This window comes from Halyomorpha halys, unplaced genomic scaffold (assembly GCF_000696795.3).
Source record: "Halyomorpha halys isolate HHAL.00 unplaced genomic scaffold, Hhal_1.1 Scaffold908.1, whole genome shotgun sequence".
NCBI lineage: Eukaryota > Metazoa > Arthropoda > Insecta > Hemiptera > Pentatomidae > Halyomorpha > Halyomorpha halys.
This window is the reverse complement of record NW_027115706.1, coordinates 444,243-469,567: the sequence shown is the minus strand read 5'-3', so window position 1 is coordinate 469,567 and position 25,325 is coordinate 444,243. Positions and strand designations below refer to the sequence as shown.

Sequence of the window (25,325 nt, the reverse complement as noted above, 5' to 3'; positions counted from 1 at the left end):
ACACAACAACTGGACATAAACACATGCTTTTCATAATTTGATACAATAACATAAGTTCTAAGAAAAATAGTCCTGTAATAACCGAAGATGGACAGAGATAAGGGAGATTGGATTCTGAATCACTGAAGGCGGTGTGGTCAACAATGTACAAAAAATAATCCCATGAGCTTTGTAAATAATTAATAAAAAGGCTTTTGTCTATGGTAACAATGAGACATGGAGTAGAATGAAATATAAGAGCTTTGGGCTTCAGGAGGAACAGAAGATTTTTTTTTCGTACCCTTCATTAAAAAAGAATCAGTACCTCATACATGTATAATACATGAAATGTATTAGTTATACTTTACTGAGTCTTCTCCCTTTGATTGCCTCGTTGCATTATAAGGTGTTGATATCAGTCTAGCTAAGGTGGTATAGTCGAGCTATAGCCTAAGGCTACGCCATGGAATTAGCGTAGCCTTAGGGACAGAATATTTTTTTTATTTTATTTTCAAACCTCTTTATTTTTATATATGGTTACAGAATACAAATATATAATACAATACATTATATATATATACAAATTTACATGATATATTGACCAGCTATCATATATTTGGTTTTGTTGGTATTTTTTTTTTCTACCTCCTGGTTTATTTATTTATTAAAGCATTTACAATTATATATATAACTTATGAGCTAAGAAACTATACATAACACTATATACAATTTATCTTTCTTTGCCTAACGGCATTATAAAATGTAAGCTGAAGGCGGTTCTTACATTAATTGGCTTAACAGTTAGGAGCTAAGGTTTTGTTGGTTTTTTTTTTTTTTTTTCTCTATTAGCTCTATTAAGTCTCATCGTTTGGCAAATTTACTCTACTTGATCAAGAAGACATCAACATATAAGGGTCTATATGGAAATACGGAGTTGAGCTTTAGGGCTTTTGAATTCCTCCCGTATCTAATCCTTAAAATCCAAAATCCTTCGTAAAATCCTCAATGCTCCTTACTTTGTCATAAATAAAATAATACATAAAGGCCTTAATGTTCTATATGTACCCAATCGAGTCCGAACTATATATACCGAGATATAATTTCTTCCATTATAAACTCCCTAACCACCCAAACCAACTAGTTTCTAACCTTGCTTACTATTTCATTCCTGACAATCCTCCGAGGCGCCTGAAAAGAAGATGGCCACGAGACTTTCTAATGTAAAAACGTTATTAGAGTGTTACCAATGGGTAGTTTCTCTGGATGTATGTATATAAATGTACAGTTGTAAAGTTCAAATAGAAAAATAATATTTTGTAAGGTCTTGAAATAAGCAAAAATAGATTTTGTAAAGTGTTGAAATAAGCACCATTTATACTTTCCTAACAGTGGTTAACATAATGATCAATTTTGACTAGTAAATAAATATATGTAAACTATATAACCAACTATATGTAACTAATAACTAGTTTACATTAAGGTAATAAAAAAATGAGTGAAATAAATTCCCAGCTAGACTAAATAATAGGTTTAATGAATTTGAACGGATATAAAATAATAATTCGGTGCTATATGAAAAAATGTACTAAATTTCAACCATGTAGCTTCTAGAGTTTTTATGTTGGCAGATTGTGTTGACGCAGATTTTGTTAATTGCTGAGTTAGATAGAGCTGCCGTTGGATTAGGGGAGCCAAGGACGATCCATTAAACACATTTAGTGTGGGCACATGGTCTGTCTGTACCAGCCCCTCCTTTCATGCGGGCCTCACAATGGTTATCGCTTTAGGTCTTTTAGGAGAACTAGAAGGGTAATGTGTGTAGTAGGATGTCTGAATATATAACTTCTAGAGGCAACATTAGAACTGATGGGTTCTATAACTACAGAATAATAGAACTCCATACAACTGTGTTCGGAACATTAAATGACCTATTAAAGTAGTTAGATCTCTGCTGGGTCAATACTCGAAAATATTTTTTTTTGGATTTAGTAATGATTAAAAATATTAACTAGGTCACCAAGTAGTGAATAATTTGTCATTTAATCATAAAGTAAAATTAATTTATGAAAAATATGAGGTAAAATAAATGTTGATAATTATAATTAACCTTGATCTGAGCTTTAATAATAAAAGAAAGAGGAAATTTCACCAAAATACAGTTTATAAATAAATAAATTAAATGCTTGACATGAGTGTAGGGAAGGTTACAAATATTGTTGTGATAAATTATAACAAAGAAGGTCGACTGTGATAAAAAGTTTCAATTTTTAATTTAATGTAAACAATTGACTAATTTGGTAATTAGACATAATCTAAGAATTGTTTATTAACAAAACTATGTGATTCCAAAATTTTTTGATGTATTATCGGGTAATTTGTGGACTGATACAAATGACCTGGGCAAAATAGCCGCATAAAGTTGTTTTTTTTAAATTATGTGTTTCTAAAATTGTATTAAGGTTTGATAATTTATTAATAATATTGTTATTTGTTTAACATTGTTAAAGATCATAGGTGTAATAAAAGCTGTTTGTGTTAGATAGTCCTTGAGGATGGCCGAAACGTCGAACTTATAAAGGAATAAAAAATGTTTTGAGACTAAAATAGGATAAAATTTATTTATTTTAAGCCATATCACTACAGAACATGGAAGTATTGGTGTTATAAATAATGGTATTCAAATCGGTTGAACAAGTTGCGACGTCATAAATAGGAACCCGAAGTATAAGGAGACGATACTTAATAATCGATGTAACGCCCATTACACAACTAACCACTATCATACTTACTATAGGTCCGGGAAATCCGTATAAATAACCCAAATTGAAGTGTGAAGAAATCGTTGAGAGCTGGGAAAGAAACCACGCAATAGTTAAGAATTATTTTTACCCTCAACTTGAGACGTCAATCTCTCTAAGGATTTATTGATAAATATATAATATATTCAAGAAGTGATCATCTTTATACTTATTAATTTTTTATTTATAGTTATAGGTCAAAGAATTCCTTCATATTACTCAACACCCTTGATTTAGGTAGTCTTCATCACTTTGGGTTTTTCCAAGCCCTATTTCAGGGCCCGGAGTAATCCTTCTACTTTCAAATTTTAAATAACTTTGTTAAACACAAATTAGTCAACGGCTACGACAATTTCATTCCGTTTTGTTGATTGTGTTATTTTAAATTCGTTTTTTAATAAGAGTTTGGCTGTAATAATTACGGGTAGTCAGTAAAAGTAAATATTAGTGGTCGTCAAAAATAATCCAAAATTTGGATATAATTAAGTTACAACACTGACTGAGTACATTAAAATAAATCAATGACTTGGAAAAACCATCGAAAAAAAAGTTTGATTCTATTAGAAGACTAAAATGTTTCATTAATTTGAAATTCAGTTCACAACCAGAACAGTCCCAAACCGACATCTGTTTCTCATTCGAGCGAATAGGAAAGGAAGTCTTTATTAGAGTTGTTGTTTCTGTATATTTTTTTTTAAATATGACTCAATGGAAAATGGCAGAAACCCTGACGCTATTTCTCATAACCACCAATCACGCTGTTATGTGATATTTAAAATCAAGAAAAAATGAAAGACCTTTGTTTACCTTTGGACTCAAAGAAATGTGACAAACGATGGTCTGCATCATAAAGGTAGGAAATTCATCTACTACCGCAAGAACTGTTTAAGTGTTTATTGTTTTTTATAAAATGTATTGATTAAAAAAATTAACTAAAAATGCTAAAGAATTTTAAGCCCAAAAATTGTATATATAATTGTTTAAAAAAAAAATTAATATTTGAGGAGAACCAGGAAACCTTAAAAATTATGAAAGGAATATGGTCCGGGTGCGGTCAAGAAAAACTCAAATAGTAGAAATATACTAATTTACTAATTTAATGAGCCAAATTTCTACTATTTGAGTTTTTCTTGACCGCACCCGGACCATATTCCTTTCATCTTTACACACGGTCAATCAATAATCTTCCACTTAAAAATTATATTTTTCATTTTAGTTTTTCTATTTTATCCGTCATTTGTTGTCTTAGTTATTTACGTATTATATAGCAGTATTATCACATTCTTCAATGTATTTTAATTTTATGCATTATAATTAATTAATCACGAATCTGGTATTGTAAACTGTGAAGAAGGTCATCGACATGGAACAAAAAAAAATACATATACACCTTATTTGTTTTTTTAACAAACCAAGCCTAGAGGTCCTTTTTGTCAACCCCTGGCGGCTACTATGAAGTCCTGCCCAAGGTGGGAGTGTCAAAATTCATTTCTCGGGACTTCCGAGAAATAAATATTAACTGCCCTAGGTGGGGATCGAACTAAGAACATTCCGAACCTAGCGCTCTGGGACCCACGCTCCAACGCGCACGGTCGTTTTGCCAATAAAATAATAACAATGACAATTAACTTCAAATTAAATGAATTCAATAAGAAAAATTAGTTCAAAAATCTTTCAAAATAGTCGATATAGATAAAATTTCCCTATGAAATAACAGTCATTAAAAAAAAAGGAAAAAAAAAAAAAATAAACATAGTTTATAAATATGAATATATTCAACTTGATTTATTTTATTTTTAATTCTTTACTGTAGTTATTTTATACATATATACATATATATTTATTATTATTATATTTTTTCTTATTATTAGTACTATCTATTTTAATTTCCTTTTCTTATTTCGTTCTAATATTATTTGTTATTTAATATTATTATCATCATCCATTTTAGTTTTTACTTTTCTTATATATATTTTATTAACTTTCCTCTTGCTAATCTAATTGCTACATATGGTATGATTGAGTACTTATACTTATACTTATGCCATAGAGTGCGGCATATTGATATATTTCTATTAAGGGTAAAAAATAAATAATTATATGTTGTTGATAACTTTTTTCCATCGGACCCTATCCCCAGTAACAAGCCACCAGTTTCGCCCACATATTGAGTCTTGGGATCCACTCGGTGCATCATTCTAGCTTAATTCCATTTTAATCAATGAGTTTCAACCCTCAAGCTTTAAATATTGACTTTACGAAGAATATTATTATTAAAATACATAAACCCTAGACAGCCACAATTAAAACATGCATTCCTAATAGTCTCTATACTCATACAACGCCCACGTCAAAAATGGTAATAGCCTAATGAATTGTACTGAATACTGTCTACTGATTCACTTAATGTGCAACTTACACAATTTATTGCAATTGCGGTGAGTTAGATAGCTAAAATAGAAAATATGAAGGCCTGCATTCAAATATTGAGTTGTTGATTTATTTTGTGAACAGCTTTTTAACTGGGTTTTCCAGAAATTTGATGAGCTTAAAATGAGTCGTGCATTTGATGACGTAATTGAGTTTCACGGTTAGACATAAAAAATGACTTTAACAAGAGAAATACTTCAAGAATATCCGACTCAACATTATTCCTTATCAATATTTAGTAAGAATAATTTTTTTTTTTGCAACCTAATGCAACAAAAAATATTTCAATGAAGTTATGTAGAACTTATATGATGTGAAAATATCTATTTCAACTTTTCTATGACACAAAATTTAAATAATTAGTAGAAAAAATATTGTGGAAATCTTGGGCACCGTAATAGAGTGGGACTATTCAAATAAATATTTTAAATTACTAACAAGGTTAACTCATATTAATATTATACTTATTTAAAACGAATTTTATACTTTTTTTTTTTTTTAATTCTAGAAAGTTTTTAAACTTCCGAAACACTTAAGTCGCAATGTAGCATCTTACTTCTAAACCTAGGGCAGTCTTAGAAGTAATGTCGTAATTTCAACAATAAGCCAAGGTGTCACCTAGTATTCTTTTCTTAGGATATGATGCCACGAGGAAGGTGTGATAATAATATGTTATGGCATGTTTAATTTCTAATAATTATTTCCACCAACGTTGGTCGTTACTGTTGCATATACAAGACGGTATATGAAGTAAGTATATGAGGAAATTAACAATAATAAATTCATTTTAATCCAACTATAAACAATAGTTCCTTTAAAAACTAAAATAATGTAATAATGTATTTTATTAACTAAAAAAAAAGTACATTTTATTAAATTAACCATACATACTTAAAAAATAAATGAAAACTAGCTAACTTACTTTTGAAAAACAGGAAGCTAAAGCTGCTTAGTAATCTGTAAATAAAAAAAAAATTATTTAAAATGCATCTATAAATAAAAGTATTCCAGTAATATGGATAGTTACAACTATATTAGTTTTTAGTTTTATATTATAATAAATTAGTTATTACTAAAATTTAATTCAATTCCTATGTCAATAAAACCCTCGGAAAGCTGAATTTCTGTTCTTTTAAACTAAATTAACTTTTAATTAACTGAATTTCAGTATTTAAAATTTAGACCTAATGCCTTTATAAGTGCGAATATTCTATTTTCAAATTTATATTATTAATAATTTCTAATATTTTATTTTATATCTCCGAATCTAGTTTGTTTAATTCCGGTTTGTGCCATCTAATTATAAACCAATGCTAATTTTGGAGCAGATTCAATCGTGTTGAAGTTACTTCCATTTTTTGATTTTTCAAAAAAAATCAAAGGCAAAATGTTCTCTCCTGGCTGTATGCCTGTTATTTCTGATAAACATTGAACCAACGCTAAAAACTCAACAATTTCTATAATAGAAAATAGGCATTTCAATTAATTTTTTTTTCATTATTTGTAATTTTTTAAAAATATACCTACGAACCAAATATAGCTAACAACTTAATTATAAATAAAAATATAGGTTAGGAGTAATTAATTACTAGCTAAACGTTGATTTCCTCTCCCTCGAAGTTGTTTTTGACATTAATACTAAGGGAAATTCTTTTTTTTTCTTTTTTGGATTTTATTTTAAATGATTGGCAACTGTACAAACCCATTATTCAGGACACTGACACAGACAGGACGGCCACAAAGGTGGAAGAGACACACAGACTCTGATAGTACAAGAGCCCAAGAGGAGAAAAAAGGCAGCTATCACCCCAATTTTTTATTAGTTTAATGAAAACTATGTATAATTAATAGTCAAAATTGATGAGTCTGCCAAGTATAGGTAGGGGGAATAAAAAATGGCGGCTGTTTCAATTCGATAAAAAAAACTAATTTTTCATTCGGAGCTCTATATCATAAAAAGTAGGAACAATACAAGAAAACCTAAGAGAACGTCATTAAAAGAAGAGTAAATTTGCTAAAATATGAGCCCTAATAGAGTTATTTACGATCAATAGTTAGTCGAGATAGAGCTTTTTAAAAAGCAACATTTCATTAAAATGTTGTATGATCAGTAGTTAGTGAATTTATTTTGAAAAATTTATATCTCAAAAACCATTTGACATACAGATGTCTATTAGCACAGAAATTAAAGCTACTTTAATGGTTATCTTCGTAGGAGTAATAGTTTACATGAAATTAGCTAAAATAAATTGGTATATAGTTGTTCGGACAAATTTTCATTTACCAAATTTATATTATATGTGAATATCATAAAAACTACTACCCGTGCGAAGATAAATGTCATAATCTACTTTATAGTAAATTAAATTTCCTTTATTTTGAGAGTTGTAGACATATGTGCGTCTTATGGATCTAGAGATATATTTTTTCAAAAATCCTACATTTTATAGGAACAACTGAAATTAACATTTTGTGAGTTTATTTTGTCAAATCATAAAAACTGTTACTCCTACAAAGATTAACATGATTAACTATTTTGTAGTAAATTTAACTAGCTTTAATTTGAGTGCTGGCAGACATCAGTACGTCTAATGGTTTCTGAAATAAAGTTTTTCATAAATCAAATTTATTGTGCGAACAACTATAAGTCAATTTATTTTAGCAAATATGAAAACTACTATTCCTACGTAGGTAAAGGTCATAAACTTCTTTACAGTCCATTAAACTAGCTTTAATTTGAGTGCTAATAAACATCTGTCATCACATAGTTCCAGAGATATGGATTTTTCAAAATAAATGAACTAACTACTAATATATCAGTAGATGTTTAAGAAATTTTGCTTTTTAAAAAGCTATATCTCGAGAACTATAGGACGTAAATAGCTCTTTTAGGGCTAATATTTCAGAAAATTTATTCTTCTTTAAATAATGTTCTCTTAGATCTACTAGTGTTGTTGGTAGTTTTTAATATTTAGAGCTCCGAATGAAAAATTAGTTTTTTTTATCGCTTTGAAACAGCCGCCATTTTTTATTCTCCCTAACTTGGCAGACTCATACATTTTGACTAGTAATTATACATAGTTTTCATTAAAGTGATCAAAAATTGGGTGAGATAACTGCCTTTTTTTTCCTGTTCGGCTCTTGTACTATGAGGTTTTGACTTCACTGAGGTCAACTAACTTACTGACTATAGAAATTACGAAAACTGGGACTCAATCCATTTTCCAATTTTATGTCTATCCCTTTCCTTATTCCCTTTTTATAATGCTTTGGAAATGGAGAACAAGAGATATCACCCATTATAGTTACATACCCCCTATTTATCAAACCCTTCAGACCCAGGGGGGTTACCGGAAAAAAATATATATAATCTTTGTCTATAAAAGAAATCGTGATGGTAAAATTGTAGTTCAATATATGTATGTAGAGTTTCAATATATGTATGTATATTGAAAACAAAATTGAAGATACAAACATTAATAGCATGGATTCGAAACACATTTCGTTATCATAAAAAAACAGGTAATTATAATCTGATAATGTCTTGAAGTATTCGAAAGGCAACACCTTATCGGTTCTATGACAAATAGAAACTGCAAATTAAATTTTATCTTCATGTGAAGCAATTAATGAGGGTATTTAGCGGTTTTAGAATGGTTAATAACAACGACTCCATGACGGAAGAAATAAATCATTTCATACATTTCGTGACAGAAATCCGGAAAATATAAAGAAATCCTCATCAGCCAGTCTTACACAAGTAAGCGGAAGGAGCCTCAATGGAATAGTTGCAGGTGACTCATCTCAGAAATTTACAAGTGTTCCTTACTCAACTTCCCAGAATCAGTTGGTGGCCTTCAAACTGAGATTGGAGCTGCAAGATGCAGCAAGGAAATACAATAGTCAAATTTCCTTGTCGGCAAATGTTTAGTAGTAATGAATAACATTTTAGCACTAAATCCCATTATCCTAATCTGCATAGTTTCTTCCAAAGACGCCGAACCAAATATATTTAATTTTATTATTGTTTTAGATTAACAAGCTGTTTTTTTGTTAAGAATCACTACCTGTGTACGCTATTATACAGAAAAATCAGGTCAAAACATACTGGAAATAAGCCAAAACCTATGCCAAAGGCTTTTCCTAGATATGTTTCGCAGTATTTGTCAGTGTGACCGTATAAATATAATTGTGTATATAGTATAAAATAAAATTTTGGATGACTATTGATAAAATAATCTATGGACTATCAAATTTATACATTTTTGAGGAATATTCTACGAGAAAAAGTTGATCTTAATAAGTTACAAAGAAGAAACATAGTTTGAAAGAAAATCATTTCAAAGAAATTCTCCCCGAAAAGTTACATTGGGTTTCTGTTTTACTAATTCTAGGGAAAACTATCAAAATATGGCTTACACGCGACAGAACTTTTCTTTTCCGAATCATCAACTAAAAAATATTATATTTTATTTATATTGTATATATATTAAATCATATTTTACAGAGACGTTGAAAGAATCTACAGAGGATTTACCTAATACTCCTGGCGGCGCACATAAACAAATTTATTTCAATTTTGTTCTCTTTATAATTGAAAACAAAATTTGTTAGTGTGTAATATTATACACGTTTTGAGAAAATATAACTATATAAAACGCATAACGAATTTATGTTCAGAGCAAGAAATTTCGCAATAAGAATTTTACCTACACCTATAGTAAATGTTCATGTTGTTGGATAACTGGATGAGTTAGGTCTGGGATTTTTATCGGCAATTCATGTATATCATATAGGAAAATATTTATATTTATTTTCCAGAGAATTTATTTGGAACCAAATAGTAATTGCATATGTATGCATAATCCATAAATCTGTTTATGTGTTAATACCTATGGGAGATATTAAATTGATTTACAATTTATTGGGATAATTTAATTTTCTTAATACATTCAAAATAAATAATTTTGAATCTTAAGTTATTTTCGTAAGTGATGTTAGTTAGCGATAAATTTAAAGTTGTCATCACAAAAGATGAGTTTACTTGGCAATAATTGCCGAACTTACCGTCCCTCCTCCGATGCTGTGAGTAAGAGGCGCCAAGAATTTAAATCTGGCGCTGATTACTCAGAAAGGGTGGGAAAATTAGTATGACTAGAAATTTTAATATGTGCTATACCTAATTAAAAAACACTGAGACCATTTCAGTCATTTTCGGACACCCAAGTTTTACTGCTTCCCCTTCTCTCCGTCTAGGGGAGCAGTAAAAATCTCTATTGCTTTTAAATAAATAAATTCGTAATATTATTCATATAATAAAAATTGCACTTATTTCTATGTTTTATAGTATGAAATAATAATAATTTTTCAACATCCATGTTCCTTTTTCTTTTTTTCAACTTCCTTATTCCTTTTTCTATTTTTAATCACCCAAGTTCCTTTTTTCTATTTTTACCCTTCAATTGGCAATGCTTTTTTTCTTACCTGATTTGTTAATGGCAATAAAATTTCTCATATAGTTATCTATCAATAAAATTTTAAAATAAGTCAATACTTTAAACGGTAAAAAATAAGACAGATATTAGAAAACCAATAAGTAATATTTGTAATAAAATTGAAGTAATGTTTGTAGTAAAATTATAATGAAAAATAGAAAATTTTATTAACAGATGATTGACTGTATATTAATTAAAAGACGTTCAGTGTTTCGGTCAAGAAAAATAATTAAGAAACTATATATTATTTCAACTATATATTAATAATGGCTACAATGTCGTCCCATATTGCAGGGCTGTTGGGATAGGTGGAGATAAATAAATAGTAGGCATAAATAATGGTAATAAATAGTAGAAATAATAAATATTTTACACTATTTATTAATTATTTTTTCTTAAACCCTGACCATCTCCTTCTAATAGAAAAATAAAATAATTCTTCGTTTACTGACTGTTAGCCTGCTTTTCACATATTCTAATTTTTTAGTAGCTTTGTTTAGGCTCATACTTCAATCCTCAAAATGGAAACAGAGAAAATGAGAATCTAGTAAAGAGTACTTTATTTTTTTTTCATTTTTATTTTAGAAGAAGTATTATATTATAATCATTAATTATTATGATTTTTTCTATATAATATTATACGTATTATACGATACATGTTGTATATTCACTCCTATTGCTAATACTGCTAAGGTCAAACTAACCAACTCTTGCACCTGAATGCAATTTCCACGTCCCCGTTTCTTGGAGACCCCGACAACGAGTAGCCACTCAAGGTCTGTTGAGGTAATCTTGGGAAGGGGAAAGACATTATCAATTTTACTTGGCTCCTGGACTTGTTAACAAGTTAGCAAGTAACAAAACGTAGTAAATGAATAAATTAATCCATTAGCAATGGTTAGTTCGTCGAGTACAAATGAATACAAAAAATCTTATTTTTGATACATTAAGTTTATTATATAAAGCTATATTGGAATAACATAGTAAAAAAAATATGATGCAAATAGAAAATGTACAGAATTACATAGTATTAAAACCACCACAAATAAATTAATCAATATTTTAGAAACAATTATATAATTTAAATTAAAGTTGATAATGTTTCAGAGGGAAAATATTACAAATTATTTATGAAAATTAATCTTATATGAACAAAGGAAACAAAAGCGATAAAATAAAATAATAACAAAGCCGTGAGATAAGTTGCTTAACTCGAACATTAAATCACCAGTGCAGAAGACAATCAATCTTATATACTCCCTTCATAAGATATCTGAGGTTTAACACACTATTTTATACTCAGTAAGTACAGGGACAAGACACTTTAATAAAATGCAGAAACGAAAATGTTAAGAAGTTAATCGAATAAAAATCTTAAGCATGGATTTTTTTTCAATTTAAATTCACAAACCTCTGATCTTTCTCAATCTATAGAAAATTAATACTCTATTGGAGATTTCTGTGACTAAAACTCTTCTCGAAATCCTTTCATATGTATTGAGTTTCCTTGGTAAAACATTAGTATTAAATCAAAACAATGATTAAAAACAGAATTGTTCTACAAACTAACAGTAAAAAAACTACAAATATTGTTATTATGTTGTCATAATTAACAAAATGACATTGCGAGACCAAAATAGATAATTGCAAGTAGAGGTGGATTTAGGCTAAACGTTTTAAAAAATGTAAATGAGCATATTCCAATATACAGGAGAAGGAGAGACAGTTTGAAGTCTACAAATATGAATAATTACAAAAATGAAACAATATATGTAAATAATGCATTTTGATAAACAATATATTCAAGAAAAAACATACAAATGACAGATTTTAGAAATCGAAAGGAGTCCCTAGAGGAGGTATAAAACAAATAATAATTCATTTTTTGAAAATTCAAAAATAATTAGATTTCTCAATTAATATGCAATCAATATATATCTTAAAAATTAAAATCAGTACCTCAACAACTCATGAAGGATCAGGGGTTCAGTACTTTGTAAGGAAGCAATGTTGCTAGAGCAACGGTTGTGCAAGGTGGTGATTTGGTCAGAACACGCTCGACCGCCAGATTATTACCAAATTAAGGGTACCCAATACATAAGGCTAGGTGAATCGTAGGAGAGCTAAAAAAACCCACAGAGTTGACTCACGGCTACAGTGTAACAGAAAAAATCTACTCAGCCGAATTCGAACTCGGGTCCTTGTATAATTGTATAATATATATTATAATATCAATTTAATAATAGATGTGAAAGTTGATATAATCTAGCATTTTCTAATATAATTGAAGATTGAACTAGATAATGGACAGATTTCCGAAGGAGATAAAGAGGTAAAAAATTGTGAGGATTTTTTCCTTAAAAAGAAATCAAAAAGGGTAAAAATTAGAAAGGTCGAAAGTAAGGAGATACAAAAGGAATGTCTTCCTAAATCTGGTACAAAAAATTTAAGAACTTTAATAAGAGTATAGGAGTCGGAACCAGAAAAAGATCAGAGGTTGCCTCTCGGTTTATGTTATTGTCCTGGTCGATCATAAAGCACCTTCTCTTCGGCTTATGGAAAGAAAAAACATGGTGGCAGGTAGGTAGTCGCTTAGAAAAAACTTCGTCTGTGCACAAGCTCAAATAATTCCTAGGCAGAGTGAATCCAAGCCATGGCCCAGGACCTCATACTTTTAAAAAAATAAATAAATGCCTTCTAAATTACAGGCAATTTATAATTTTATAGTATCCTTTGACTCCCACAACCTCCTGTGATGAACTCCATTCCATAAAGAAACTTCGGCTTCACCATGCATTAACCATGGAAGATCCCACGAGATAGTATTGTACAGGGCACCACAAGTTTAAGATCGGTTCCTGTTACTAGGAACTTATATGGTGATATCTTGTTTATTTTAATTTTATCGAAATAAATATTTATTGAGGCTAACTATAATGTTAGTTATTATATTTTAAAATAATTACAACAAGATTTTATTATTTTTCAAAAAATATAAGGCATAAAATAATTAAAAATATAATAAATGAAAAATGTTGTTATCCTAGAAATAGAATGAGGAACGTGATCAGCCGAAGCGGTGTGTCCTCAAGAGAAGCAACAACAGACGAGTTCATTATTCCCTTTGTTATAGATATGAGTGCCTCAATATATTCCATACTGTAATCCTCAGCCGAACAGACTTCCATATTAATGAGAAAAAAAAATCCCACGTACATTTGTAAGTGAAAGAGCATTCAGTGACTACTTGTTCTCATAGTCGAGGATATGAACGAGCTTCAAAAAGAATGTAACGGGATCGGTTCAATAGGAGATGAAACAGTTAAAAAAAGTATTTCACTGTGAAGATCTTAAAAATAACAGACTATTCCTAAGAGCTGACGGAAGTAGAGGGATCTTATACATAAGAAAATTAACATAAGATAAATTTCCAAAAAAAAACATGACTCAGGAATCGAATATTTTCCGTTTTATTAGCAGTTTAAGTTTAGCAAATCAAGGAACAATATGGTCAAATTCTAAAATTTTGAAATCTGGAGGGAAGTTGGGGATTAATGTAAAATAAATCTAGTATCACTATAAAACAAAATAGTTAACAACTATTAACTGTTGACGTTTCGCCCACTTTGTAAGCTTCATCAGTGCTGTTTCTGCTCAGATCGATACGAAACTGGTAGAATATCTAAACTAAACAAAGTGGAGGGGAGGAACCATTAAAGGTTTTAACTTATACGTGAAATAAAAGAAGGAGATAAACAAAAATGATAATAATAGTAACAATGCGAAATGTCAGATTTAGGAAAAATTAAATATGAATACATAAATATTAATTAAAATTAAATCTGCATTACTACAACCCATGAAGGGTCAGGGGTTCAGTTCTTTGTAAGGGATTACTGTTACTAGACCAACGGTTGTGCAAGGAGGTGATTTGATCAGAATCACGCTCGACCCAATTACCCAATTATTTTTACTCAATTAAGGTGTCTTAAGAACTCGGGTCCTTGAAGTTAGTAGCCACGGACCTTACCCCGCGGCTACCCGCACCCACGAATATGTAATTATAATTTTCCTAAATCAGACATTTCGTATATTTAATATTATTATCATATTTGTATATCTCCTTCTGTTATTTCACTTATTCCAAGTTAAGACCGTAAGTGGTTCCTCCCCTCCACTTAGTTTTTTTTTTTTTAGATATTCCACCAGTTTCGTATTGACCTGAGCAGAAACAGCCCAGATCAAGTGGGGCTAAACGTCGGCAAATACATTTATTTTTTAAACTATTTTTGTTTTCTCTTGGGACCGCACCTTTAATTATCTTCATTATTTAAATTAATACGGTCAAAGATTTGTATATGTAAATCTAGTATCAATTTCATCAGATAGGGAGTGTAAGATATTGTTCCACATTTATTGTGGTCCCAGCACGAATAGTCGATCATATCGGCTTTCGATTTCAAAATACATTTGCCGGGAATGCTCTCTCTCTTTTTTATGATAAAAAATAACTTTGGGCCGCCCTAGCTCAGTGGTTAAGACTCAGTCCTACCAATTTGATGTCTCTTGGCGGTGCCGGTTCGAATCCGCCCTGGGACGTTGACTTTTTTCATTGAGTGGCGGTCCCACAAAATGAAGAACTTTGACCCCCAACCAAGGTTAGGCAATATAGGACCAATGGGAGTCTTGGCCGAAAAAAAACTAACTAACCATACTACTAATTCGGTACCTAAAACATCTTTGGAATCTTCCTTAACAACAGTTAATAAACACTCATGTTACTCTGTAACTTAGAATAATAATAAAATAGTAATTTATAATAAATCTTATTATGTTATTTAAAATGAGATTTCGTATTTTAAGTTGTATAAAAAACGTATATTATCGTTGGGATGACAGGATGTTGTGATAGAATATTTCTAACCACTTCCTCTTTCGGGATATCATCCGACCCACGACGGCCTAGATTAGTGAGATATGGCTACATAATAGAGATGAAGCTATTATCAAGGAGATAGTAATGCATGCCAGAAACATGTTATTTTGCTAATTATGTCGGACAAATTCGCAACGAATTTATTAGAACGAAAAGCAATCAAATTATTTTCGTCATTCACTGTCAAGATTTTTCAATAAACAAAGTGGTAGAACACTGGGTTGCTATCTATATACACTGCGGAAGGATACAAGTGTTTAACTGTTTTCTATAGTTTTATAATACTTCATAACAGGTAGCTGCAATGATCAATGATACACGTCTTACCCATTATACAATAGATGATACCTGAAAATTGGGTATACTATAATCAACAACAGCAAAAATAGAGTTGGGAAAATTATTCGATTGACAAGAGACGATTAAATTTTTATTTGAATAAAAATACGGCTAAACAATCCGAATACTTTTTTATTTGAATATTTAAAATACTATTTCAATCGAATAAAAAATTAATCTAATGAAAAATTAGTCGAATAAAAAAATATTCGAATGATAAATTGATTTTTTTTTTAAATTCACTTATTTTTTTACCACCTTCAATTTCTAATGTATGAAGGTCCCATTTCACATATTTAGACGAGTAAAAAACGAAAATGCTATCGATTTTAAGATCCCATATCAATTTATTTTAATTTTTTTTTATTTCGAACACATAGGGTCAGTTTTTAGGTTTTTGGATACGCAGAATATGAAAATGCTATAGATTTTAACATCGCGTATCGATTTATTTTACTATCATAAGAAATTAGAAAAGTTAAAATAAATCGATAGCGATAAAGCGATTTTAAAATCGATAGAATTTTGATATTCTGCATATCTCAAAACATATAAAGGGACCCTAAACATGTTAGGAATCAGAAAAGTAAAAATTAATCGATACGCGGTCATAAAATCGATAGCATTTTCATATTCTGCGTATCTCATAACATGTAAAGGGACCTTAACATCCTAGAAATCAGAAAAATTAAAATAAATCGATAGTATTTTCATATTCGACATATCCCAAAACATAAAAATGGACTCTTATATGTTAGAAATCAAAAAAGTTAAAATATATCTATACGGGATCATAAAATATATCTATGTATAGCTGTAAGACAAAAAATATCGTGTTTATACGAATACGAACGTATTCGGATGGTTAATAATTTAATTTTTTCGAATAAGAGATTATTTTTCTATAAAATGGACGAATACAAAAGTATTCGAATTGTTTTGCCCGAATAAATGATTATTCGTGTAAAATAATGATAAATAAAAAGTATTCGGATAGTTAATCATATATTTTTGTACGAATAATTGATTATTCGTGCAAAATAATGACGAATGAAAAAGTATTCGGATGGTTGTTAATCATATTTTTTTGTACGAATAATTGATTATTCGTGCAAAATAATGACGAATGAAAAAGTATTCGGATGGTTGTTAATCATATTTTTTTGTACGAATAATTGATTATTCGAGTGGGAAATTCACGAATAAAAAAGTATTCGTCTCTCGTCATTCGAATAATTTTCGTCAACCTCTGTATGAGGATTATCAATTTTGATTAATTTTAATAATGATAATTTTTAACCTTGCTATAAGTTAAACTCAATTAATCTTTTAAGATTTTTAACTTATAAAAATAGGTTTTTAAGGCATAGCGAAGAGGATAGAATCTATGCCAAATAGGAAAAAAAATGCACCAAAGATAGTAAACTCACACTAACAGAAACTTTTTTTTTTAATTTAATTATATTAAGACATCTACCACTTATTAGTCAATATTGCCTTAATTTTAGAATTCCTAAAGAGTTAAGGTCAGCTGGTAAATCAAACAAAGATGTGAAAGAGTCGTATGCTCGGCAGTCAGTTAAAATGTATTTAACGACTAAGTCGTGCTCCGCAAGTCTGGCATACAGGTGTGAAATCGTAGGCCATAACTGCCAGGCGTGTATGACCTATTCGAAGGCGTCATAATCACCTCCTTTCAGAAACTTCTTTTTTACAGTAAAGAATAGCACATTAGGTTGTTGTAAAAACAGGTTAGAAACTTAAGCCATTAAAGAAACTTATCCATATAATTAATTAATATGCAAACATTTTTTTTTCTATCTTTACTGAAATTTACAACTGCACATTTGTATACATACATTCAGTAAATTTGATTACAGTTTATAATGGAGTGATACAGGCGTTTAGCTAAACTACCCATTGGTAGCACTCTAATGGTGTTTTTACATTAGGTCTCGTGGTCATGTTTTCAGGCGCCATATAGTAGGATAGTCAGGAATGGAAGAAAAAGCAAAGTTAGAAACTAGTAGATTTGGGTGGTTAGGGAGCAATAATGTACCAATGGTAACATGAGATAAAATGTTTTCTAAAAATACATCTATATATTTATCTATCTATGCGTATAAATATATCTATATAAATCTATCCCAGAATTCAGAACCTTCGACATTTTATGTTTCGGAAGTAATAATTATTAAATGCTTGTACCTTGGAAGGCCTTGATTCATGGATCATAGTGACAACAATCTATATCATGGGAGACCAACAAGTGTACTATGGATTTTGTAGAAGAAAAAGTTTTTAAGCAGTAGTTCCAGACATATTTCATATGGATCAAAAGTTATTAATTATCCATGTTTATCCATGAGTTTTTTGGTCCTTTAAATAATTATCGTTTTTGTTTTTTTACGTAGGTAGATAAGCCGTATATATATATTTCAGTACGATGTGTACTCAGCGAGATATTGATAGTTTAGAAAAAAATAAGTCGTATTATTCTTTAATGGTACATTTTTCAGACCCAAAAAAACACGGAAGCGAAATATTGAAATTGAATTATCAGCCATACTGTGCAGCTTTATAGCAACTTTTTCATATTTACGAACAAATAGTACAAGTTACATATTGTAGTTGATAAAAAAATTAAAATGCATTTTAAGTTAGTAAAGTCTATTGTGAATAATGATCCTTCCATTGTATCCCAAATCCTCCAATTCCACATCACCACCCTTGAAGAATGGTGCCTAAACTGGAAGATTAAAATAAATTCCAATAAATCCCACAAAATCACATTTACCCTTCGTCGTAAACCTTCGTCTTGCCCCGCAGTATCCTTTAATAATACCCCACTTATTCCTGTTGAACAGATCCGTTACTTAGAACTACACCTAGACATACGACTGACATGGAATCCTCATGCAGGACTGAAAAGACAGAAAACTGCTCGTCGATTCCGACCATTACAACATTTACTAGATAAACGGTCTAAACTTCCAATTCATTTCAAAATACTGATCTATATGACTGTTATAAGGCCTATCTGGACATACGGAGTTGAGCTATGGGGCTCCACTAAACCATCGAATTCCGATTTTTTTAGGTAACGCATATACGGAATGCTGCTATCAAAAGTTGAGTCTGGAAATTTATTTTCTTCATGAGCCTATATCTCAAAAACTTAATTAGTGATTTAAAAATAGTTTTGAACATATATATTACTTATTCACCCATACCTCACTGGAATGCATCTGATACTGAAACACAGTGTATAAACAGTTTGCATTTCACAGCTCTTTCCCCCTTAGACTACGCGTATGACAATAAGTTCGATCGTGACATACAAGAGAAAAAGTAGATCATATACAGAAAAGTTGGCAACCCCAGATCTATATATATATATATAAAAAAAAATATTTCTTAACGAGACATTTACTATTAATTTTAATTTTCTAGTCAATTTTAGATAATTGAACTTTCCGTGGAATTAAAAAAAAATTATTGATCTCCAGTTGAGTCTTACATAAATTTATCATTGAATGTGACGTAGTCGATTTTTACGCTTTCTCGTCCAATTGGACAATTGTGACGGCAGACCCAGTTCTATTTAAACCGATGTTGCAGCATTTATGCAGAATATAATTTAAGAAACCGGTGGTACTGGGACTTCAAGCCAAATTTTTGGGCTATTTTTAAACACTCGCATCGCTGATGATCACGGTGATGATAGCTGCACTTATAGAATGCACTTAGTATCATACCAAAGAGGATCACGTATCAAAGAATTTTTAGTCGCATTGTTAAAAAGGTTTAATATGAATTGCTTACATAGTAATAATGTATCAAAATTTTCATCCTTAATTTAAAAAAAAAAAATAACGTTGAGTCCTGAATATATTTTATCAAGAAACAAAACTCGACCAATCATATAATGCCTATTCAGCACAAGAAATGGGACCGTCCTTACAATTGTGTAAAGGTCGTTAATATTATCAATATTATTCATATAAAATGACCTTTGCTCAGTAAATGATAATTAATAACAAAAGTTAGGCATTAACAAAGATAACCGTCATAAACAACTAATTTACTTTTTTTATATTCCATTTAATTTTTTTTTGGATGTTAATTATTTTAATTTACCTTATTTTCTCACAAATAGAAATAAATGCCAATAAATATTTATATGGCACTTATGAAAGAGATGCTTCGTGCCACTAAATTAAGTAAGCTAATATTATTTATTGATTGATTATTTTTGTTTGAATTAGTAAGTTTTTTGAAAATAAATAAAGTTTATTTATATTAAGAAAACATAATAGAAAGGATCAAAATAAAGTTGGACAAACTTACAATAAATATGAAAACGAGATTGATTATAAATTAAAAATGCCTGTTAGAGGTTCCGTAGATTTTTAATTTTTGACCTAGTGAACTTTAGGACTTAAGAAAAATACATATCTCTTACTTCTAGAAAAAAAACAGCGTTTTCAAATTTCAGAGTATATTTTTCTTATTAAACATTATAAATAAAATGGTTTAATAATTGTTAAATTTTAAAATTTTGGGTAAATCTAAATGGAAAAATATAATTGTGGGATTATATCACATTACAGGTGTTACTTCATGGGAAAATGACTTCATTGTTAAGAATTAATAAGTAAAGTTCAACTCTCATAAATTCAATGCTTTATTCATAATAATTATTACTGAAATATTAGTGTCAAAATTTTCATGAAAATAAACCCAGACGTGACTAATGATTCAGTTAATAAACCAAGAGATATATGAGGATATTCTTTTGTCTTAGTAAGCTTCTGACTCCATTTAAACGTTTTTCACAAATACTTTCAATGTTGATTTTGGAATCAACACAAGGTATTGGTGAGTAACATTGATAGACAACGTCATCAGAAAATGATAATGATATCTATGAATTAATGTATTAGTTCTTTTTAAATTTATTTTTTTTTTTTAGTAAACTGTTCTTCAGCTTGATTGTCTTTTTTTTCTTATTTATGCGTTGCTATGTATTAATGATTTTTGTAAATTTGCTTAATTGATCAAACGGTTAATATGCATACAGGAAAAAAAAAAGAAATGTATTGTATTTAGTGTATTGATGATTATTGTTGAGAAAAATTTAGTGTATATATGTTCAATTATGGATTGATGGGTATTCTGTGTATTGTAGCAAACCAATGTATTCGGGCAGCATGGCCAAATAAAGTATTTCTCTTCATGAAATGCAGTTTATCAGTTGTACAAGTTGGACGACAAAGCTAATTATTTTAAACAAGTTATTATTATCGTAATATTTAACCCTTAAATACATTTTTTAAACTATAAACGCAATATAATTATTCTATCGAATTTTAAATCTCATATTTTTGTGGAGTGAAGAGCCGGCATTAAAAGTTCCAACAGAGGATTCGAAAGTGAGCGCTCGTTGTGCTCTGTATGGCAAGGCGGAAACGAGGGGCGGCAGATGTTCTGTATTTCCTTCAGCACAGTTCTAATCACAACTCAAACAATGACCCTTGTCATAAAAAGATCTAACTAAATTTTTATAATAATTAGAAATGAATAATAAACCCAAATATTGCCATATTTTTTCAAAAAAGATAATTTTTTAAATATAAGTCTCATTAATGCAAAGTTTCGTCAAAATTCAGAGCCATTTTCTTAATTTATTTATTATTTAATTTGTATAATGTTCATAAACACTGAATTATTTATTAGATTTTCTGAAAAAGGGATATTAAATTTCAAGATTTTAAAATAGTATGAATTCCTGTCCTTTTTAAACAAATGAAAATTTTAGTAAATGTTTAAAAAAAAAAATTATAATTATCTCTATTTTTTTTGTTCAATTATTGATTAATGTCGAAACATAAGTTGAGGGATATTACAATATAACTTTATACATATTTAATAGAATTGTTTTCATAAAACAGGAACATTCCGAAATTAAAACCAGCATTAATTTGATTTTTAATACTAGTATTAGAGTTCTAACAATGGGTAGATTTTCCACATCTTATTTTATCACTAACAGCAAAATTACTTGTTGCACATATTTTTATACAGTTGTAACTAACAATAAATAAATTATTAAAAAAAAAAGATACTAGTACAAAAAGTCTTGTTTTATTTTAATTTTATCTTTGAAGGTTGTCTAAAAAATTATATACCATTTAAGTGCTTATTGGTCGAATCAAAATTATCTTAAGTAAATATCTCTAAAAAAAAAATGTTTGATCGTTTTTCCTTTATATGATAAAATCTGAAGTTGTTTCAACTTAAAATGTTTTGTATTATAATAATATCCCATATTTCTTGTAACTTTTCTTTAAGAGGACATCCTCAGTACAAAAATATATTCATAAATTTCAGAAGATATAATCTGTTAGTAAACGCGATAGTAAATTAAGCCTAGATAAAATAAAAGTGCAGAAAACACCATGAAGATTTTTAGATAAGCCGTTCAAGATTTTTGATAAATATTACTAATTTGTATTGCTTTATAAAAAATATACACATGAAAACTCAATAACTCATTGGTATATCCCAATATTATGAAGTAGAAGTATTATTTCGAAAGCAAAGTTAGTGCGTACCGATTAAAAATAAACTACTCTTGCAAAGGATTGCTATGTATTAAAAAATATGTAGTTTTATAATAATATATATTATAACAATTAATTCAATTATAAATAATTTTGAAGTAAAAAGTAAATAAAAAATTGTTGGGCTAAGATGTAATAAATTAAACTAACGCCTTGTCAAAACACAACGCATTCTCTGCACTTCTTCCTTCTTGTTTGAAACAAAGTGATACGATACTAACAACAGCTTACACTTTTCTCACATTGCAACGCCTGGAGTAGTATTTAATCAGTGTAAGACGAAGAGCAGATGGATCAGATAAGGTAATCTTAAAAACAAAGATATATTACAACTTCTCCTTTGTACCATGTCTCAGCCGAAGACATGCATGTTACACCATTCTATAGCGAAGAAAGTAACATGAATTGTGCAGTAGAATCCCAGGTTTTTAAGTGATTATGGCGTCTTTTATAAAAATGAATATAGTTCCCAAGGATAGTTGGCAAAGAAAGAAAGTAAGGAAACACGTTTTCCATAGCGTGTGCATCACGTCAACTAATTGAATAAAATCTTGTATCAGGATAATCTAGATTTAGGTAATGTCATCTCATGTATAACAGTTGCGTCTCTGGTTATGACCAAGTTGGGATAATAATGCTAGTAAATTTTCTTAATGTAAACCAGTAATAGTTCCTATTTATTTTTCGAATCACTATTTTATAAATATAATGAAATAGTTGTACTTTTTTATATATCACTGAAATATGATGAGATCTAACGCGATTCCTTCCAATAATTAACATCGACTCACCACAATGAAGATTTAAAACCGTTACTTACAGTCATTCCTTTATAAACGGTCAATGTGATTGGTTAAGTATATGAATCCCCAAAGGTAACCCCATACTACTGAGTCAATTAAGAGCTAGGGTCACCATACTTCTCAAATTGTCTAAACAATCATGAAAAAAAAAATTACAAGGGAGTAAATTGGTTTTTTGATGCAAGATGCGATGAAATTGAAGTGATAGGAAGGGAGAAACAAGACTGGTAAATTCTAGCAGGAAAATATTTATATTGTAACAGGAGATTAGGAGCTTACAGTAGATAACAATCCGGATAATGCCCGTCCTGTTCAGTAGATCCTGCAATCTAATAATCTTTTGTAACAATATAAAACTTTTCTGCTAGAATTGACTTAAGAATTTAATGAACTACCTAATGAATATTTTCTGCCTTAAACTATAGAAGAATTTTTTTGTTTATTTGTGTATTACCAGATTTGTTTGGTGCGCCAAATATGCTCATTATAATAATTAAATTTGATTTTAAAAGAAAGGTGATTTGGAAAGTTAGTCTATTGGAAAAAAATACAACCCTAACGATTTAAAATTTTATAATTTTTTAATAATTTTCATTAATCAAACCTGGTGAACCCCTGCAACATCAGAATGATGCTGATATATTTATTTCCTGCTATTTCCCCATTTTTCAAACATCCCAGATCCCTCTTCGAGTGCAGAAAAAGTGGTCTCCTAAACCCATTGTCATCCATTTATATCCACTTACGCATGGGGATTAGCCAAAAAAAATATTAATAAAATAAAATAATATAAATAAGAGATAATAATAATAAACATTTTATTGAACACTGAAAGAAAATAAATGCATAGAATTAATAAATAAATAACTTACTTATTAAATTAATATAATAATAATAATAAAGATAAATTAATATACAGTTGGCATCAGAATGTCTTGTCTGTACTACCAATGGAATTTTGTAAACATTTTTTAGATGAATTCATTTATTGATTGCAATTATAGTAAGCGATGCAATTGACTATTTCTTTTAAACCAAGGGTCATCCATTGCGATTCTTAAGACCACAGGTGTATTCTTGATCCTTGTATAACCATCGTTATAGGATCCTATCTTATCTTGATCCGCCATCTCATCTTAATCCTACAGCTCCATACTACTACCACGTTCACGTACCGTTCAGGTTTATCTTTCACACTGAACCTATCGTTTGAGGACACCACAACGCCCAACCCACTAGAAGCCTCATACTTGTGTTGCAACACACGCTCGGCAACCAACCGCTGTCGAAGGCGGAGGTTTTGTCAGACAAGATAAGCATAATATACTTCTCCGTGCAGCCGTTAAAGTAGCTGTGTGGATTGAAGGAGCTTGGGCGAGAATTTACTAAGCGCTCCTCGCTCATTCTTCAAATCGGCAAGTATTTTCTCATATTTACCAGTTTTATACTTCTACTTCCACCAATGGTTCAATAATTTTCAATCTTCAACCGGCTTTTTGTAATTTTAATTATTAAAAAATAATTCTTATATCACCCCTGTCCGATGCTATCTTAATAGTAATCGAAGTTGATAGATAACCATAGATGCATTGTTAATTAAATTTCACCATATGAAAAACTGCAAATTGTTAATCGGTTGTTATTATCTGCATCCTCGCCCTGTCATTCGGACGTAGGAGTAAACCGCGATACTCAAGTAACTGCGAAAGTGCATCCGGTGAGCGCATACGTTTAGAAGAGATAAATGGAATCTAAAACAATATTAGGATGAAAACAAGAATAAAATTTCAAATATATTCCACATTTTAAGGAAATCCCACAACAAGAATCCAGGTTATTAGTAAATATGTTAATCCGTATAAAATACTTTTTTTTTCTTTGCTCAAAAGTTATTCATCTTAATTTGCTTTACTATATAT

At 29.6% G+C, this 25,325-nt stretch overlaps 1 protein-coding gene across 2 annotated transcripts in view; it reads right to left on the bottom strand.

Moving 5' to 3' along the window:
- LOC106687022 (protein draper) overlaps positions 1–25,325 on the bottom strand; it is a 129,992-nt gene that overhangs the window by 53,728 nt on the left and 50,939 nt on the right. For both annotated transcript variants that reach the window (XM_014430670.3, XM_014430672.3), the window contains exon 3: positions 6,130–6,164. The gene's annotated coding sequence lies outside the window, so the exon portion shown is untranslated. The remainder of the gene's footprint in view (positions 1–6,129; positions 6,165–25,325) is intronic.